The sequence below is a fragment of the Perognathus longimembris genome, chromosome 17 (genome assembly GCF_023159225.1).
Source record: "Perognathus longimembris pacificus isolate PPM17 chromosome 17, ASM2315922v1, whole genome shotgun sequence".
NCBI lineage: Eukaryota > Metazoa > Chordata > Mammalia > Rodentia > Heteromyidae > Perognathus > Perognathus longimembris.
The window spans coordinates 42,239,857-42,254,783 of NC_063177.1; positions in this window are offsets into that span (position 1 = coordinate 42,239,857).

Sequence of the window (14,927 nt, forward strand, 5' to 3'; positions counted from 1 at the left end):
TAAGTTCACTAAACTCTGGGCAGTTGAAAAGTTAAGTGAAAAAATGTCTGGCAATGCAGTGAGTGTCTTATTTACATTACAATACTGGGGATTGAATGCAGGACCTCACACATGCCAGGCAAGTACTTCACCACATAAGCCACATTCCCCAGTCTTTATGTCTCTATTATTTTATTTACTTATGTATTCAGCCAGTTCTAGGGCTTGAGCTCTAGGCCTGAGTGCTAAGCTCCTTTTGCTCAAGGCTAGCATTCTACCACTTGAGCCACAGCACCACTTCTGGCTTTTTCTGTGATTAATTGGAGATAAGAACCTCACAGACTCTCCTGCCTGGGATAACTTTGAACGGCGATCCTCAGATCTCAGCCTTCTGAGTAGCTAGGATTACAGGCATGAGCCACCCATGCCTGGCTTCTATTTTATGTTTGAGGCAGAGTCTCACTAACTTTATCTTAGCTAACTTCATATTCACAGTCTCCCTGCTCTGCTTTCTGAGTAGCGGGGATACCATGGACCAATGGCATCAGGCAACAACTTTCCTCAGCCTCCTGCACATTCTCCTCTGGCACTATCTCTCTCTCTCTCTCTGCCTCCCTCCACCCCATACCCCTACCCAGCACCCCTGGGGTACTGGTAGAGTCCATTCAGAAGGACTAACCTTCTCTTTCCTTGCCCAGCACTGCTCCCAGCACAGACAACCCTGAGCCTTTGTTATGTGCCAAGTTCCTAGGGGTGGGGGAGAAGTTGTAACCAGAAAGGTGGAGTTATTTATGCCCTGGCTCATTTAAAGTGTATCGAGCTGCAAAGACTAGAAGTTTTCCATAGCAACAAGAAGGCAAGGCTGCCCCAAAGACCACATGCATCCTTTCTCTAGGGCCTGGGTCCTGTTTATCTTAGTCTGGCTGCAGACATGGATGGGATATGCTACTTCAAGGATGTGATTTCACATAAACTTTTCTTCCCTGGGATGTATATATGGGCACTCACATATGTACATACCAGAGGGTGAAAAACTCTAATGAATTGCTATGGAGATAAAAATGAGGATGAGGTTACTATGGCAACGAGAGTATCTCTGAGAGGCCACATCACCTTGGAGAAGTAGGAAGCTCTAGTCAAGTGTTTGCAGTAAGAGGCCAAATCAAAGAACTTCCCATCGGACTTGGATGCTCTTTCCATTCCTTGGGCATTGTGTTGTTTTGTTTTGCTTGACTGTTCTGGGGCTTGAATTCAGGGCTGGAAGCTGTCCCTTAGCTTTTGCACTCATAACTGGGCACTACCCCTTGAGCCACACCTCCACTTCCAATGCATTGCTGATTAACTGAGAAGAGTCTCCTGGATTTTTCCTGCCGGGGCTGGCTTCGAAATGTAATCCTCAGGGGGCTGGGGATATGGCCTAGTGGCAAGAGTGCCTGCCTCATATACATGAGGCCCTGGGTTCGATTCCCCAGCACCACATATACAGAAAATGGCCAGAAGTGGCGCTGTGGCTCAAGAGGCAGAGTGCTAGCCTTGAGCAAAAAGAAGCCCAGGGACAGTGCTCAGGCCCTCAGTCCAAGCCCCAGGACTGGCCAAAACAAAACAAAAACAAAACAAAACAAAACAAAATGTAATCCTCAGATCTCAATTTCCAGCGTGGCTAGGATTTACCAACACTGGGCTGTCCCTTTTTGTGTCATCTCCTCATTCTAAGAGCATGAGATTTTGATTTTGGAGATCTCAAACAATAAGATGTCATGAGACCAGGTATCTGTGACCCTAGATATGTCATTTCTCTTCCCTGAGTTCTTCTCGTGCAAACAAAGACTGAACTAGGTGTTCTCCGTTATTATTCTTTTCTTGTTTTGTTTTTTTCCCCTCGTTGAGCCAGCCTTCCACCTCTGGTCTCCCCGGCAGGAGGACAGTGAGCTGTCCATGGTGCTGAATGCCTGCATGCGGTGCTACTGCATCATGTTCCGTTCTCAACAGATCTTGGCAGTTCTTGGCATTCCTCAGAGCCTCCCTGACTCAGAATGTTTCCATGAGAATCCCAGAAACCTTGGGGGTTCCTGGGGAATGTACTGTGCTCAAGTACAGTACTCAGAAGTCCTGTGCTTGCCTAAAGCATGTAAAGCCATGGTTCAATTCCCAGTACGGCAAGAAGCCCTGGAACCTATTTGAAGCTGGAGAGAAAGACTCCAGAACTTGATGTTCCAAGCTCTAGAGGAGGAGTTGGATGATGTGTCAAGCTTCTGGTGAAACCATTCCTCTACTGTGGACCTTTTTGCCCTCACTTGTGAAGCAGGGTCTAGATAATCACTGGACGCCTGATGGATCCAGAAGCTGGCTAGGGAGAGGACGGGCCATAAAGACTCAGCTCTTCCCTTACCCCTCCTGAAGCTCAGCTTCTTCTGCGGTGACTACAGGGGGATAACAAGGGACACTTTCTTGTTAGGAGCATGTGTTCATGCTTTCTAGAAGAAAGGAGTAGCAGGAACAGATGTAGCACTTACATGTTCTCAAATGAGAATCGAACACCAAGGATGATTAGAACTTGTGAAATGAGACAATATTATAATCAAATTCCCAACTATGTCATCCACCTACTTATCTGATCATCTTTTCCAGAATACACTTCCCCCCTCAGGATGAAAAGAGAAAAGGGGGAAAACTTAAAGGGACCTCAAACTAGAAGGGACACAGACATGGTGATTTGCTTTGACATGTCTGTGTATTTTGCCCTTCAAAGCCCCTACTTGGCCAGTTAATGCAATAGCTGGAAGCATGGAGTGGCGTTCAAAATCAAAACTCTTGACTAGCTAGGCTCAATGGCTCATGTTTGTAATCTTATCACCTCTCAAGGTGGAGAACAAGAAGAGCATGATTCAAGGCTAGTCTGGGCAAAAAAAGTTCTCATTCAATAAATAATGACATCATAGTGTATGGCGATCACCCCAGCCCCCAGCTAAATGAGAAGCATAAATAGGAAGACTGCAGTCCATACCAGATGGGCACAAATGCAAGACCCTATTTGAAAAATAACAAAAGCAAAAAGGGGCTAGAGGTATAGCTCTTGGAGAAAAGCACCTGCTTGTCAAACCCAAATCCCTACATTCAAACGTCAGTGTCACAAAATAAAGATGACTTTTACTCAAGCCCTACTTTTGTTCCTTAGCAGCAATGTGACATTCTTTCCAAGATTAGCCTGCATTTGTAAAATGGGAGTTAGTTACACACATACTTTTAAGTATGGTTGAAAGGATTAAATAGTATTACTTAAAGAAGTGACTAGCAGGCAATATCTAGCACATTTTTTAAGGTGATTGTTTTGATTACCTTCAGGTATATAACAACCTCTCCTCAGACTTAGTGGCTCAGAATAACCACTATTATTTTTATTGAGTGTACCTGCAATCCTCAGATATCAGCTCGAGAGTAGCTAGGATTATAGCTGCAAGTCACTAGAATTTGGCCAGTATTGTACATTTTTTAAATGCTTACAGATGTGAGGTCACTAGCACAATCAAGATTCAAAACAGTTCTTCTGGAAAGACTCCTTTCCTGTTGCCATCTTGTAGCTAATCCTCCCTTCCTTCCCTTGACCTCTCAATTCTCTGCCTTTGTGGTTTTTCTTTTCCTGAATGCCAAATAAATGAAATCATTCAACAAGTCACCTTTTCAATCTGGCTTCTTGCAACTTACCTTAATGCGTTTCAGTTGTAGTAATGGTTCATTGGGTGGATGTATCACTCACAGATTTTATTTGTGTTCTTTTTGTTCCTTCCTTCCTTCCTTCCTTCCTTTCTTTTGATTTGTTCTGCTACTGGAGCTTGACTTCAGGATCTCTCCCTCTCACTTAGCTTTGTTGCTCAAGGCTGGTGTTCTACCACTTGAGCCACAACTCCACTTCTGACATTTTACTGGTTAATTGGAGGTAAGAGGCTTGTGAACTTTCTTGCCTGGGCTGGCTTTGAACCTTGATTCTCAGATCTCGGTCACCTGAGTAGCTAGATTAAAGGAATGAGCCACCAGCACCCAACTGCTCTGTGTGTGTGTGTGTGTGTGTGTGTGTGTGTGTGTGTGTGTGTGTTTCTACTGGCACCAGAACTCTAACATGCTCTTAATCATTGTGCCTCATTGTGTTTTTCTGAGATAAGGTTTTGCTATTCTGCCCAGGCTGGCTTTGAACTCCTGGGCTCACGTGATTTTCTGCCTCAGCCTCCTGAGTGCTGCTATCGCAGGTACATACCCCTGTACCTGGCCGTGTCACAGCTTTTTAAATATAAACTTTTATTTTTATCTCTCTTGTGGAAGAGTTTTTGGGTTGTAGCTAGGCTTTGGTAACTATGAATAAAGCAGACATAAATATTCATGTATGTATGTATGTATGTATGTATGTATGTATGTATGTATGTATGTGTGAACAAGTTTTCATTTCTCTGGGCAAAGTGAGATTACTGGATCATATAGAAAGTATGTGCTTCACTCTGTGAGAAACTGCCAGACTGTCTTCTTCAGTGGCTGCTCCATTTTGCAATTTCACCAGTGATGTACAAGTGTTCTGGCTGGTTTGCATCCTCATCAGCCCTTGGTATTATTGATGGAGGGTTCTTGTCTTGTTTTATTTTATTTAATTTCTTTGTGCCAGCACTGGGGCTTGAACTCAGGGCCTCACACTCCCACTTGCATTCTTTTGCTCCAGGCCAGCACTCTGTCTTTGAGCCATACATAGCTTTCCTTGTAGCTGTATGCCAGGTAATTGGAGATAAGAATCTCATGACTCTCCTTTGCTAGGGTTGGCTTCAAACCATGATCCTCAGGTCTCAGCCTTCTGAGTAGCTAAGATTACAGGCATGAACCATCAGTGCCTGGCCAGATTCTTGGCATTTTGTGTCTGTCTTTGCCTTTTAAGTGTGCCTCTCTAGTGTGTGTGGAGTGGGCTCTCTCATCATGAGCTGGCGGTGTCATTTTCCTAATGAATGATGTTGCTTGTCTTGTTATGTGCTTCTTTGCTATCTTTTGCTCATTTTTTTAAAGTTTGGTTGCTTTTGGGTTTTTTTGTTGAGCTTTGAGATCTCTTTGGATCAGTTCTTTTGGGTAGATACTTTAGGAAGTCACATGCTGGTAGCAGCACTCTGAATTTGGTCATTAGGAGTAGTCAATGCTGAGAACCTGATCACTTTGGAGGTACCATGTTTCAAAGGAGTGTCTACACCCTACTGAGAACAGACATAGTCACTGCAAAGCCACTCCAGAGGGCCCAGTCAGCCTTTTTCTTTTGCATCTCTCTCTTCCTGCTCAGTCCAGATGGAGAGGGAAGAAAATCTGCTCTGGGGTGGCGGGGGTGGGTGGAGGAGAGGGGGCCCTAAGAACCTCCAGGGATGGGAGGACTTTCCATCTTTAGAGGTACAAATGGATGGGACATGTTTTGGAGATGGAAAGAGAAATGTGCAGAGATCCTGGAATAGAAAACATGCTCAAGAAACGATCTAGCATAAACCATTCCCATGCTAAGTTCGTATGAGATATTGCTGGCTAGAGTTGGTGTGGAAATTTCTGGGTACCCTCAACCTTGTAGATTCAGGGGCAATCACATAGCTAAGATGCTTTAAATATTCATAGAAACCACTCCTGAGAGTGGTTTCTAAAAAAGAAGGAGGAGGAGGAGGAGGAGGAGGAGGAAGAGGAGGAGGAGGAGGAGGAGGAGGAGGAGGAGGAGGAGGGGGGTGAGGAGGAGAAGAACAACAACTACTGGACTTTTGAGTACAGGTAGGGCCTTTTCCTTTGCTCTAGAATTACACAAGTGTTAGAATGCCAGCCTTGAGCAAAAATAGCCCATGAGAGTACAAGCTCCAGTAGTGGGAGAGAGAGAGAGAGAGAGACAGAGACAGAGACAGAGACAGAGACAGAAAGAGAGACAGAGACAGACAGACAGAGACGCAAAGAGAGACAGGGACATAGAGAGACTATCAAGCTATCTTCTTTACTTCATCCCCCAAACCAAGATGTACAACCTCTTCTTTCACCCAGACACATTAATGCAAGCTGAGCTCTAGGATCTGAAAAAATACCAGTAGCTCCCGAGCACTAACTACCAAACACAGAGAAAAACAAGAAAACCATGGGGAGGGGGGAAAGAGGGTTGAATTTGGATTTTTCCAAAAAGGAAAGCAGAAGCTTTTCCTTCTTTGAGCCAAACTTCTTTCAAAAAATATATAAAATAGAACTTGGAGGCTACACACTTTGCTGCCTGCCTTTGAGCTTACACTGCTGCCAGTCTAACCATCTGCTTGCGGGTAGAAGCAGATGACACTTCAGCTGCTAAACCAGCCCCCTCCACCTGCCTCTTTCTCCTGCTACCTCTCTGGTTACACTGTAGTTTCCCATCCCATTCCTCATGTTGATTCTCCTCAGCCTCTGAACCATCTCCACCAGCTGAGGTGACCCTTGGGTGTGGCTAGTTTTGCCAGGCTGTTCTCCATGGTTTCTCAAATATGCCTTGTCTCTGGGTTGAAGAATTCTTCAGCAAAAAGTATTTCCTAAGCCGGGCGCTGGTTGCTCATGCTTATAATCCTTGCTACTCAGGAGGCTGAGATCTGAGGATTATGGTCTGAAGGTAACCCAGGCAGAAAAGTCTGGGAGACGCTTATCACTAATTAACCACCAAAAAGCTAGAAATAGAGCTGTGGCTCAAGGGGAAGATCACCAGCCTTGTGTGAAAAAGCTCAGGGACAGTGCCCTGGCCCTGAGTTCAAGCCCCAGAACCAACACATGTGCGCACATCCCCCCCCCACACACACACACAGAGTCTTGTACTTGTTCCTGAAGGTTAGCCTATATTCATTTCAAAAAGAACATAGGGCAAGCTTGGGCAATGGCGGTGGAGCAGGCTAGAACTCACTCCTCCCAATGCATGTCACAAGTGAGCCTTTTATGGTTGCACTGAAGTCTTGAAGCACTTGCACTTCTCATAGCCTTTGGAGTCCCCGGAAGATGGGGCCATCCTCGGTGCTCATTCCCTAGAGCCTCTGCATGTCAGGGAGAAACTCTCATCCACCAGGTGGGTCTTGGGAATACAGTGCCCTAATGGCCCCACTTGTGTTTCTGAGTAGCACCTGCTCCTGGAGCCTTCTTGGAGGCCTCTTCTTTAAGGCTCCTAGCAGACCCTGCTGCCAGTGGCTCTTGGCTTCGCTTAGGCAAGCTCTGGGATGCCTGGGTTCCTGCCATTAGTACTTCCCTCAGTTTAAGAATAAAAGGAAGCCATTCTCTGAGCCCCCACGCATGTCTCCCACCCCCGGAGTCTTCTTTGCTAGCTCGTCTCCCACCCCCGGAGTCTTCTTTGCTAGCTCGTCTCCCACCCCCGGAGTCTTCTTTGCTAGCTCCTGCTGTTGCGGCTGTCAGGAGTAGATTTTTGGGTAATTGTTGCTATGGAGATCCTGTCTTGGGTTATTGTGCAAATGTGTCCCATCTTTTCCCTTATTTGGTGTGGGATATGGATTCCCAGAAATTGTAGAGGCTGATGATTTCTTTGTGTTTCTCCTCTGCCCTCTAACTTGGCTTATCTAGTCAAAGCCTCTGAGCACCCTGCTCACAGTCCCCCATTTCCTCCTGGACACCTGGCCAGTCACTGCCAATGGAAAGAAAGCCCTGGATGGTTGAGGTCCCTGCCCTGCTTGTCAGTGATACGCAGCAGCAATATACCCCCCATAGCAGCAGCTAACTCCTGGGGCTATCAACCCTCTGGGGAGACTAAGCCAGTGCTCTTGTTACCTTTCTCTAAAAGGACTGTCCCTGAGATTGTCTGCTCAAGGCTAGTGCTCTACTACTTTGAGCCACAGCTCCACTTCTGGCTTTTTCTGAGTAGTTTATTGGAGATAAGAGTCTCAAGGACTTTCCTGCCTGGACTGGTTTTGAACCCGAGATCCTCAGATCTCAACCTCCTGAGTAGCTAGGATTACATGTGTGAGCCAACAGTGCCCAGCCATTAACCCTATTTTTATCATGTGTATCTCCTGCCCAGGCTCTGGCCCATTTCCCCATGGCTTTTTTCTATTAAGGATAGAGATTCACCTTGCATTCAAAGGCTTCTCTCAATTCCCGCCCATTCCCAAACCATCTTCACGTCCTCTGTGTCTCAGCCCACTTTATCTTTGCTTCCTGCTCTTGAAGGTTCTAGAAAGTTCAGCTGACCTCTGGTGGGCAGCCTGACCTTCCTCGTGCCTATGGCCTTCACGATAGCTCCTTTTTCTTTCCTGTGGTGCTTTCCTTGACTCTTTTAGGAATGCATAGCCTTCCTTGAGGCCTTGCCTTAGCATCTTCCCTCCACACTAGCTCACTGTTTAAAAGGACTGTGTTTAGAATCGGGCTGGGGCTACAAAGACAAGGCAGTGTGTTGAAGACAAACAGATGGTGGGCTTCTCTTCTGCTGGCCTGTCAGCTAGTCGAGCTACTTCCTATCCAACAGGAGCCATGAGAGGCAGACACATGCCCGCCCCCTCAAGTGTGCCTCTACTTGGTTTGACAAGCTTGCCAATAAAGGGAGTCACTGTTACATAACAGTAAAAGAATGGGAGAAATAAGAAAAAATCCTGTAAGATAGAACCCTGGCCACATGTTGGGGTAGAATGTTTTACTGCTGGAACCGGCGAGGGCCTGAGCTGAAGTATCACAGGAGTTGTTGAATGACATATCCTGATCCAGGACTAATCTTGGGCTCTTGATCAGTCCCCCTACCACCGCCGATGTTAACATGGCCCCTCTTGCTAAACATTACCCACTTCTTCCCACTCCCTTCTACAGGATTCTAGTTTAGGCTCCATCTTTCCTTATCTTGCCACCGAGATTCTATGAGGCATGGGGAGATGCTTCTAACTCTAGTTAGTTCCTATTCTGATGTGAGGAGAGCAGCAACTAGAGCCCCAATCTAATGGGGGGAGTTAGAACCCCCACCATGAAGGTGCTCTTCATCTGACGGTGGACATATAGCCCATATTCTAGAGAATTCTCCAGTAGGCTGGTTTAGAAGGCTCGTGCAGCGGGGTGAGTGGAGAGCTGGCTAGAGGAAGGGCTTGGAGAAGGGATTCCAGGCAGACGCTCCTCCACATGTGCTCTTATGCTGCCCTCTGTGCTGGGAATTAATGAGTTGGCTTTCTCACTGAGTCTAGTTCAGCTAGCAAGTCTTTTCAAGCTCTTGTTTGATTGTTGTTAAGCATTTCAGGAGCTCAGATGCATTTGGAAAAAAATGTGTATGATGCACCAGCTTTGCATCTAGCATCTTAGTATGTGGGGTAGTTTAGTGGGCAGAGAACAGATAGGCAAAGACATGGCTTTGCTCTTTTTTTTTTTTTTTTGGCCAGTCCTAGGCTGTGAACTCAGGGCCTGAGCACTGTCCCTGGCTTCTTTTTTGCTCAAGGCTAGCACTCTGCCACTTGAGCCACAGCGCCCCTTCTGGCCATTTTCTGTATATGTGGTGTTGAGGAATAGAACCCAGGGCCTCATGTATGCGAGGCAAGCACTCTTGCCACTAGGCCATATTCCCAGCCCATGGCTTTGCTCTTATTGAGGTTTTCCTTCAAACATCTTTCCCTCATGTGATAGAAATCTACTGCTTAAGTAGGAAAAGGATTTATCCTCTTCCCAAACTGGGATATTGTAAAGCTCTAGGCATAGCTCGGTGCAGGGTTAATTGATATTGTGTCTTCTTCCTCCTCTTCCCCCCACCCCTTTCTCTCTCTCATTCTAACTTCTTGGTGGGTTTCACTCCCAGAAAGGCCTTCCACACAGCTGGAATAAAAACCTCCAGGTTAGGGTGTTATGATCTCAGAAGTAATGACCAGTTAGGATTGGAATGATTTTCCCAGATGGTTCTTTTAGCAACTTCTACCCACAATTTATTGACCAGGACTGAATGACATAGGATTAGAATGATTTTCCCAGATGGTTCTTTTAGCAATTTCTACCCACAATTTATTGACCAGGACTGAATGACATGGAAGTCGGGAGAGGCAAGTATCTCCATCTGCCTTTGTTAATGAAGAAAACAGTGGATAGAATCAGTACTAGTCAGGGGATCAGCAATGGAATATAGCAGGACAGATTCTGATTGGTTCCGTGAGGTTATGCGCTCTGAATCTGGCCAGTCCTCTGATTGGCCAGAACTGTTTCAGGTACTGTGGGCGGAGGCAGCCTCAGCTGAGTCTCATGGAATAGGATTTCCACAAGTAGGAGACATATTGTTACCAGAAGAAGAGGATAAGAACTTGTAGTCTAAAGAGGGGGTGCTGGACAGATAAACAACATATGCTCACTTTACAAGAGTTTTCCAGCACAGAAACAAAACAGACCAAAAAAATAGCTTCAGGAATCTCTCTCCCCCTACTTTCCCTGACGCAACACATAACAAGTTATGTTGTGGGTACCAATATAGCCACTCTAAGAGGACACAGAAAATAGTTTAAAAATGAAGACTTCCTGGTGGGAGTGATTTTGGAGCAGGATTGTGAAGGTGATGTCTAGCAAGGACAGCAGAGAGGCAGAAACCTGGGGAAAGGCAACACACAGGGGCCAGGAACAGCTCTGAGTATTTCCATCTGAGGCTGTTTTGTTTCTTTCCTGTGGGTGGGCATATGAGCCCCTCCCCACCCCCCACACCCCCACCCCAACTGGAAGCTTCTTTTTTCCTGTTGTGACTGTAACTGGCCCTGGGGGCAGCATTCTCTGGACCTGAAAGAATTGACAGGGAAGCAGTGGAGATTGCTAATGCTGAATTCTAGAGGACAGAAGGGCAGGGAACGTCTGGAAGTGGACTCCTAACTCAATTAAGAAATGATCATGCTGAGCACTGGTGGCTCATAACTATAGTCTCAGAAGGCTGAGAATCATGGTTCGAAGCCAGCCTGGGCAGGAAAGTTGATGAGACCCTTATCTCCAATGAACCACCAAAGCCAGAAATTATGGCTTAAGTGGTAGGGTACTACTAGCCTTGGGGGAGGGGGGGAGGCCCAGGGACAGCACCCAGGGCCTGAGTTCAAGCACCAGGGCAGGCTCAGGAAAAATAAAAAGGTGACCATGTGGACATTTGGGAGCGTTAGCCGGTTACCTGGCAGCTCTCAGGAAGCTCTGTCTTGTGGCTTGATGGTTCACTGCTAAACCTGAGATTCAGAGCTGTGGGCTGGTAAGGCAGCTAGACAAGGAGCCTGAACCCAGACAGCTGGGGTAGGAATCTTTAAGGATGAACACGATGGGGAAGGATCTTGCTGTTGTCATGGAAACTGACTCTGGGTAGATGAGACATCACCAAATGTGTATGTGTGGGGAGAATGCCACCCACCACCAGGCTTCACTGTGGGTGGCCAATAGGCACTTTTGGGACCTGCTGTTCCAGCCCGTTTGTGGGCTCTGTCCACCTCTAGCTGCCTCCTTGTAAGCCTTCACAAGCTGGCCGTATCTGGGGATCAGCCTTCCAACCAAAAGAGCCTTTGGCATGGCAAATGCCACTCTGGATAGCCTGTCGGGAATACGACGCGGGATGTGATGCAGGGCTGTAGCTGGGGCCAGAGCCACAGACTAGGGCTAGGACAGGATGGCAGATCCCACCCAGGGTAAGAATGTCCCTGACGGCAGGGTAAAGTGGTGGGAGCACTGGGTTGGGAGTCGGTGACCACACTGATTCCAGAGCTGTCAGCACTAACTGGCTGGGAGGCCCTTGGCAAGTTGCTCTCCCCAGGTTATCAGGCTTGGTGGGCCCCAAGAGTCCTTCCAGCTCCATTTCTCCTCTCCTCTGTTCTGGGACTTGGAACCAGGCAAATTTTACAACAGGTTCCATGTTTCTGCTCATTGAAAGACCCCACCCTGGCGCATAGAGGCTCCCCCAGAAAGATCAGGCCACCGAACAGGATCACGGCAGGTAGGATGCTGGGGCCACCCCCTCCTGCTGGCCTTTGCTGAGCTCAAGGTGTCTGTGCTCACACAGGAAGCTTCCCAGGCTCACAGCTACCCATCCCCCAGTTGCTCCCAGAAAGGGGCCTAATAAGCTGTCTGTTGCAATTTTGCTTCCATTCGCAATAGGTAGTTTTAATTGGGCCTTTCCCTGGGACAAGCATGAAGGCAAAAGCAATTTGCAGGATGGGCTTTTGGCTCCAGCACTGAACATGCCCTTAACAATTTCATTTTCTTGGCTCTCCCTTTCTTCCTGTTTCTCCTCTCTCTTCCCCTCCCTCTTGGCCCTGTCACTATCTTTCTGCTGCCTCTGCAGCCCAGTGGCCTCTTCCCAATCCTACAAGAAGCAGCTGAGAGCATGGGCTGCAGTCCCGGAGGGAAGGAAGCGGGCCTAAGCCTCTGGCTAGGGGTCAGGGATAGAAAAGAGAGCAGCTACCAGTTCCTGTGGCCTCTCAGACACACTGAAAACGGTGGAAAGACCAACATTAAGAAAAAGCACACAGTGTGATGGTGCATGCTGGTAATCCCAACTACACAAGAGGTGTAGGTAGAAAGACTGAAATCCAAGACCAGGCCTAAAGCAAAACAGCATGAAACCCTATCTGAAAAATAGAGCGCCTGCCTAACAAGCTTGAGGCACTGAATTCAAATCCAAGTACAAAAGAAAGAAACAAAGGAACTGAAAGAAAAAGGGGAAATAAATAAATAAATAAAAGAGAAAGGAAGAAACCAGGAGTGATGACTCAAACCTGTAATCCTAGGCACTTAGGAGGCAGAGATTCAGGGATCATAGTTCAAGGCCAGCCCAGGAATAAAAATTCATGAAGACTTTATCTCAAACAATGGCCAAGTGCATACTTACTATCCAAACTATAGGATTAGCACAATAGCTGGTGCTTGTCACCCAGTGACACGGGGAAGCACAAATAGGACCACCGCCCAGGACTGCCCAGGCCTAAAGTGAGATCTTACTTCAAAGATCACCAACCTAAAAAGGGGCTGAAAAGCTGGGCACTGGTAACTCACAAGCTCTAACAATCCTAGCTACTCAAGAGCCAGCCTGGATAGACAAATCTGTTAGACTCATTTCCAGCAAAAAGCCACAAGTGGAGGTGTAGCTCAGATGGTAGAGTGCCACTTGTAAACAATAACAACAACAAAAACTGAGCAAGAGCTTGAGGATCTGAGATCAACTTCCCGTACTACACCCTGCCCTCCTCCAAAAAAACAAAACAAAACAAAACAAAAAACATATAGGAGGGAAAAGAAAAAAATGTCTTCAAGTTCCTTTAGTAAGGTGGTCCTATTGTCTTCATTTCGGGATGCTTTCAAGAAGCTTAAGCGCATCCCTTTCTGCAGTACGGTTTCCTACCTCCAAGGCTCCTTGCTCATTCCATTTTCAATCAATATTTATTAAGCGCCTGCTGTGTGCAGACAGGGCATGGCAGGGAGGCAGCCAAGATAGTAAATGAGCCTGCTCTCCTGAACTTCACATAAGTCCTGCCCATCAGTGCACACTCAACCCCTGACCTGTGCTCGAGCCACAGAATGCTCCTAAGCTTTCCACAGCTCTTCACTCACAACTTCCACTGGTGTCTTGGGTGAGCGGATGCCACTTCTGCCACACCCCTAAGTGTGTGTGTGATTGCTGTAAGCTCCTTAGGTACCTTCTTATTCAGGGGAGTGTGGCTCGTACCCCTGCTCGCATCTCGTCCCATTACTCTTGTATTTCTATTGAGAAAGAGGTGTCTTGGGAACTGTAGCTGTCATAGTCCAAGGCAAAACCATGCCCACACTTTCTGAGGCTGGATCATAAGCAGGATTCAGATCCCACCCGACACACACCCTTGGACCCCAGTCACCATGCTACAAGGAAGCCCTGGCCACATGGACCAGCTGTTTGCAGGGGCTTGGGCAGACAATCCAGGCCAGCCATCAAGCATGATGCGTGTCTGTGAACATTTAGATGATTCTCCTCCATAGCCTTGGAATCTTCCAGCGAGGTCCCGGAAGTCACAGAGCAGAGACTCACTGTCCTAGCCATGCCCTGATCCTGATCCTTAAGAACTGTGAGATGTAACAAGCAAATGCTATTGAAAGGTCATATGTTTGGGTGATCATAGCATAGTTTGGTGTCACATAGCAATTGATCACTGACACAGAAGCATGTTTGAAATCCAAAGCCCAACCCCATGATTGGTACCTAGTGGTGCCCAGTTAGTATGTACTGAATGAATAGATGAGCTTTAGTAGGCAACAATTTGAGTCTGGCTTTTCAATCATTGTCGTCATCTCTCCTGTTTTGTCCCCAAGGTTCTACAGCACACCGGAAATCCAGGTAAGATCCAAGCCTGTTGACATCACTAGGGCTGAATCAGTCAGCCCTGAAAAGCTATCCCCCACACAAAGGTTCTTGCTGATACACTCCTTGTATGGTTAATTGCAGCCTAGAATGTCCTCAGTGACTTACACACATGTTGCCCTTCCCAGGCACTGGCTGCATCCCTCCCCAACCTTTCTGGTTTCAGGATGATGCCTAAGGATTCCTCTAGGTGCATTCACTCCAGGCCTCCTTGCCTTCCTCCACCTCCCAACCCTGACCCTTCCTGATCTTGACCCTTGCCTCCATTACTCCTTACTGTCCAACCCAGGCAGCCAAGAACTGAGCTCCCACTCTTCCCTTAGCCCAGCTCTCCCCTCCCCTGCCACTACCCTTTCCCCTCCCACATCCAACCCCACCCCTGCCTCCAGGAAGCCTCCCCCCCCCAGCTCTGCTCCCCAAATGGGAATCTCTCTATCTGCTCCCCAAATGTGAATCTCTCTATCTGCTCCACAGGTCTGGCATCTTGTTGCTGCCCCCCGCATCTCTTGTAATTATCGAGTTGACCTTTTATGTTAAAAAGAGGCAAAACTAAGCTTGAATGATTTTTTTTCCTTCAGAAAATATCCCCAGACCTCCCACATCTTTAATTACATGCAAATGGGAGATTTCCAAATGAGCGATCTTAAAA